The sequence below is a fragment of the Rhagoletis pomonella genome, unplaced genomic scaffold, assembly GCF_013731165.1.
Source record: "Rhagoletis pomonella isolate Grant_MI unplaced genomic scaffold, Rhpom_1.0 Rhpom_scaffold_00004, whole genome shotgun sequence".
Classification (NCBI taxonomy): domain Eukaryota; kingdom Metazoa; phylum Arthropoda; class Insecta; order Diptera; family Tephritidae; genus Rhagoletis; species Rhagoletis pomonella.
In genome coordinates this window covers 75,507,409-75,514,011 of record NW_023458558.1, presented here as the reverse complement: position 1 = coordinate 75,514,011, position 6,603 = coordinate 75,507,409, and positions in this window count along the sequence as shown.

The window sequence follows — 6,603 nt, the reverse complement described above, 5'->3', positions numbered from 1 at the left end:
TATACCTACATAGAAGGTAAACTTCATAGGTTACCTGGTTCTAGGTAGCGACGCCCATGTTTGCATTTACATTTGGTGGGTTAGGCGGGATTTCTGTAATTCAACGATCTGTATAGCAGTCAACAGACCTACTAACCGTTAGGTTTACGAAAATTACATTTTTTAAATTAATTTCAAAAATATTTTTTTTTATAGAATTCTGAGGTACTGAGAGAGCTAAATTATTGGCAATATCTTGATTTATCCAAAGTGTATTAAAAAAGTGGAATAAATATCTGACGTGCGCTTATTTGAAAATTAAAATGTAAACAATTCATATATTTTTCAAATTAACCCTCATTTGGCTGTGTAACAGCATTTCTCTCCTTCTCTGTACTTGCACTGTACTGTTAAATAACGTCGATCTACAAAATGTTGACAATGTATACTTTCCAAAACGCATCCGAAAAGCTATGGAAACGCATCAAACAACAAGTTGATGCTTCATTTGTTTTTAGTTGCGTTTGGTGTCATAAAAATGGAAAATTACATAAGTTTATTCATTGCTATATTGCAGGGGTGGGCAAGGCCGAGGCCGAATAGAGGCACATGTAAATTATAAATGCTACAAAGAGCAAAAAAAAACGACAAAAGCAAGAATTTTATTTTTAAATAAAATTATAATTGGACATTAAAAACATTCACTTTATTGTTATTTTAATGTACGTAAGATAGATATTAAAGAAAATTGAAAAGATCCTTTGCCCAAATTTTCACAATCTGGTTTTACGTCAATTAAAGCCATTCGTTAAAGTTCTGTTGAATGTTATTCAATAGGTACGTTCGTTTAAAATCTCAAGTAAAAAATGTCCAAAAGCAAAATTCCGGCGAAATGTCATCTGTTCTCCCACAAGAGAAAAATATCAAAAATAGTACGCGAACAGAAAATTTGCAGAAACTTGAAAGATAGACGAACAGGTCATGGAAATTTTGTTTACATTCAAAATTATGCAATTGAAAACGAAAGAAAACAAATTTTGAAGTCTTATCCTGACACAGTTCACTGACTAAGCGAATAATGACTTACTTTTTACAAGTTTAATTATTCGCATTTTACTATTTTAGCTTCCAAACCATCAAAGTCAATTTAGGGATTTGCGTAAATTCGAACCAGCTGTTTTTGATCAGCTGTTTTCTTGTTGGCGAATTGCCGGTTAAAATTTTTCCAGCAGAAACTAACAGCTTTCCCTCAAAATGAAATGTCCGTGTGCTCTCTCAATTTCCTCTACTTTGCAAGATTTTTGAATACGCGAACACAAAAAGTTGATGGTTTTTATAACTTTCTATAATTATCAGGTACGCGAATGCAACTAATTGTGAACGGTATTTTAACTTTACGAAATTTACGCTACGCGCACACTGCAGCCGGCATCGGCCGAATTGTGCTCAGCCGATATCGGCTATATGCGGGCGATATGAATAAACACTTGTGATTATATGAGCGGTCCCACACATAAACAGATAACCGACGTCCGTCAGTGACGATAAATTTAAACATGTTTGTTTTTCTCGTCCGATGTCAGGTGAAAAGTACCAAATTACACTGCGAAAAATTAACTTATTGGGTGCAAAAAAAAAGCTACATGTTTAGAGTATGTCAATTACAATTTATCAAAATATTTCACTGCTTACAAAATTGACATGAAAACTAGATTTTTGCGTACGAATACGGTCGGCAAATAATCTGGTTAAGTGTGCGCATCAGTTCGGACGGTCAAATTGTTCGGCCGAAATCGGTCAGCCTATCGGATGCAATGTGCGCCTAGCGTTATACGTTGTACCAAAAATTAAAAAAAATATATACGGCACGCAGCTGTTTTCAATAAAGGATATTTTAAATCTGATACTTCTTGCCGGAATTCATGCAATGGTAAAGCTTTATGTTGCATTTCCAGTGCCTTATCTTTTTTTAATTAAAAAAACTCTTTCTTCGCTTTTATTAAGAAGGAGTATTTCGGGTATTGTAAATTCATCCTCAATTATATTACATAAAAAGGGTTTATGAAGTATGCAAACGTACATTTAAGTAATTAAAAATCGGCAAATATTTTTTCAAAATATGCTTTTAATCATGTGCAATATTTTTTCTAGCCATGGAAAATGATGAAATATTCTTCTTTTGAGATCATGAATAAAATGATGTAGCTTAGTTTCAAAACATAAAATATTTTGACGTAGAATACGTCTTACCTTACGATATGGAGGCTATGCTGAAATGTTGTAGTTGTAATTTTTAGAGCTTCACGAAAACGTTTATTGCACGAGAACTAATGACGCGATTTCAAAGAAAAGTGTAGCATTTCAAAGATAAGAATCCAAACCTATCGACAGATATATTTCTGTAAGTAACCGATTCGGTGTCTGTCCTAGACACAACGGTAAATATTGCCCTATTTTGGGGTAAATTCTGAGCCTTTAAAGTGCTCCAGCAGCTTATGATTTGCATATATAACTTTCATTTTCGGGATATGGATTCTTTGGAGCAATAGAAATATTATCGTGTACAGATTTTATATAAATTCAACAAATATTGAGCATTTTAAGGCAAAAAATTTTTGAAAAAATTTGCACATTTTTTTATTACCAAAATGCTCGAAAACCGTTCGAATGATTTTGTTTTTGTTTTCTTTAGTCAAAAATTCAAGAGCTTTCCTTTTATTTGGTATATGGGAAGTATTGGTTGATATCTTAGTATGTTTGTTTTATTCCAATATATGGGCATAAATGATTTTCCATACAAAATCACTTCGTCCTCGTTTTGCAAACACGTGCATGCGTTGAAAGTGAAGGAAGGAGACAAAAAGTATGTATGTGTGCGTAAGTACATTATTCGGCTTTTGATAAACAGATGGTGCAATATTTACAACCTAATCGCAGCGTATGTACATAAGTAAATACATACATACGTACATATGTTGATTGCAGTTAATGTGGATTTTTTAGTAATCTATACATATTATATATGTACATACATATATTTATGAACACATCTATGCATAATACGCGAAAACTTTTCGAAGTGAAACAACACTTGCAAAAAGACCAATCCAAGAATAAAAGTAAAGATGAGTGCGTACATAGATAAAGAAAAGGCTAAAGGCAAAGGTAAAAATAAAAACAAAAACAAAGTTGCGTAAAGATAAACGCAAAAATGAAGACCAAGGCAAATTTAACCACTTTACTTATATAAGGGCAAAGGTGAAGGGGAATATGTATATGAAGAATATGATAAACATAAAAATAAAAACAAAGATAAATATAAAGAAAAAGATGAGGATGAGGATACCGATAAAAGTATAGATGAAGATAGAGGAAGAAAGATTAAAATAAAGGTAGGATTTGGGAAAAGGATGAAGATAGAGGCACAGAGACTTAATCTGGGAGCTATTTCGGTATTTTAGAGATTTTCGGGATCCTCGGGACTTATCGATATAATAATCGATATTTTGTCGGTTTTGTGATCGATATTTTTGTCGATTTTGTTATCGAAATTTTTATCGATATTGTTATTGATTTTTCTATCGATAGTTTCGGAATTGATCCATATAATAATCGATATTTTTATCGATTTTGTTATCGATATTTTTATGGATTTTGTCGAAATGTTTATCGATTTTATTATCGATTTTTTTGACGACACTTCTATCGATCTTGCTATCGATTTTGTTATCGATATTTTTATAGGTATTGTTGTCGATATTTTAATCGATTTCGTTATCGATATTTTTATCGGTTTGTTACCGATATTTGTATCGATTTTGCTATCTACATGTAGTTATCGATCTTGTTATCGATTTTGTTATTGACTTTGTAATCGATTTTGTTGATTGATTTTGAATTGATTTTTGGTAGGTTTTGTAATCGATTTAGTTATCGATATTTTTGTCGATTTTGTTACCGATATTTTTATCGATTTTGTTATAGATTTTGCTATCGATATTATTATCGATTTTTATATCGATATTTTCATCGCTCTTTTAATCGATGTTTTTATCGAATTTGCTATGGATATTATTATCGCTTTTGTTATCGATATTTTTTTCTTAGTGTGTGTTTTAGTGTTTGACTTGGATATGCTCTTAACCATACCACGTATTCTACGTTTAAATTTAGTGGAGACCAAGACGAAGGCGCTGGACTGTTCCTTTTTTATTCTCTCCTTGTAGAGGCAAATTCAAGTGTTGCAAATGTTTCATCATATCGGTAAAGAACATTAAGTCAGAAAGCCAATTTTCATTCTCCAAATGCGGGTAATGTTCCGATCTCAATTTGCGTATGTGTATATAAAAAGAATAAAATAAAATAACAACACGATGGAAAAGAATGTACAGCAAAGAAATATGTATTTTAAAAAGTACAAGGAGCCAAAATGTTCTAAGCAAAGAGAAAGTAAAAAAAGAGCCGCACTTTGCTAAGCAAAGAGCCGCATTTGGCTCAAAGAGCCGCGATTGCCGACCGTTGTTATATTGAATATTCAAAATATGCACTCTGCATATACGAACATTTAAAATACCAAATCACCGCAGTAGAACGGCATACAAGCATTGTATTGGTACGTTTTGGAAGTCAGTCATTAGCATTTGATTGTATGGTCATTATCTTTATATTTGCTAATATCAATCGATATTCGGCCGAATATTTGCACTGAGTATCTAACGGCTTTTCATATGAATTTTGAATTAGCCACCCGCAGCACCGATTAAAATACCGCCGTCATTGAGGCGATGGCGATTATAGCGATGTCATAATGATACATTTTATTAGATCTTTCCTCTCAGAAAGAATGCTGCATATTTTGTGCTAGTGGCATGACGCTGCGTTCGGCATGTTAGGTAGAAGACTGCGTTGGGCGATCATCGAATCAGCTTGGCATTTGCATACATGATTTCATAATTTAAAGAAAACACAACAGGTATGATGCGTGCAGATGCGATGGCCGATTCAAAATTACGAAATACATACACGCATTCTTTAAATTGGCTAAGATGTTTTAATGATACGAGTATTTCTGCCTTTTTGTTTCCACTCATCTACAAGGTTTTCCTCTATTCAATATGTATAGATTTTTGTGCTCACTGATAGCAGAATTGGTGTTAAGGTACTCAATTGATGCTTCACAGAAGCCCGAAATGATAGCGGCTTACTATATAATACAAGCGCTTAAATTTAACGGAATCAGAAATCAATTATATTCTAAAGCAAAACAACTTCTAAAACCTTAGCAAGATGCGTGCGTTCTTTGTAAGCAGTTAAAGTGTTAATTTTAAATAAAATTTCATCGCGAGGATTTGTGCCTGATTTATTGTCTTAATTTTTTTGTTTGCAGGTATTGTGTTTGGCTGCCGTTTCCTATGCGGATAAGCTTGGTTATAACTACCGACCAGTTGGGCATTCTAACTCTGGACTCTCCTTCACACCCGGCAGTTCTGACGGCATTGGAAGTCTTGGAGGACTCGGAAGTCTCGGCGGTAATAGTGGACTAGGCAGTAGTGGAAGTGGAGGTCCTAGTGGTTTAGGCAGCAGTGGAAGCCTAGGTGGTCTTAGTGGTCTTAGTGGCTTGGAAGGTGGTCATGGAGGTTCAGGGGACTTAGGCGGAATTGGTGCTCCAGGTGCTTCTGGAAACGTGGGACCATCGTACTCAGCACCTGCCGAATTCAACAAAGAATACTTCACATATACTGCTCCCGAACAGGAATTTGATGATGCTGATGGAGCTCAACAGGTTGCCCACTCTTTAAAGAAGAATCTGCGTGTGGTTTTCATTAAAGGACCTGAAAACCAAGGTCTAGAAAATGCTGCCCTCCAATTGGCCAAGCACGCTGGCGAGGACCAAACAGCTATCTATGTTTTGCAAAAACAGAGCGATATTTCAGATTTGGCTAACAAACTCAATGCGATCCAAAGTCAGAGCAGCCACAGGCCCGAGGTGCACTTCGTCAAATACCGCACACCTGAAGATGCCGCCAACGCTCAGCAAGCTATCCAATCACAATACGATCAATTGGGTGGAAATTCCCAAGCGCACGATGGAGGTGTCGCCCCTGTGCACAACTTTGCTTCCCAAGCTCCAGTTCGGGCTCCCGAAGTGCACGCTCCCCGCAATGCTTACTTGCCATCTTCCATCATTCGTATTTAGGTTTAGAAACAGTTGTTGATTTATTTGCGAGTTTACTAATTTGATATATAGGACGACTGATTTGTTAAGTTTGACCAATGATTCTTGTTAATGTTGTTAATAAAATACCAAGGTACAGATAAAGAACCTTATTGTTTTAGTCATTCCATATGAAATCGTCTGGAAATAAAAAAAAATCGTCGCCAACCCATTTTCGATTTTGCTGTAACTTTGAGGGACTCTTCTTTAGGGTCCCAAAGATAAGAATTTAAGCAAAATTAAAACTCAAAAAATTCGCAATTTTTAGCTCTAAAATGTTTCCTTTCCACTTCAAGCGGCATTTTTAAGGGAAAAGATGACAGTTTTAATTTAAGCAAAGAAAATCGTAAAAGTCAATACTTCCGAATAATGGAAACGTCTTAAAATGACGTGTTTGTTACTTATTTTTT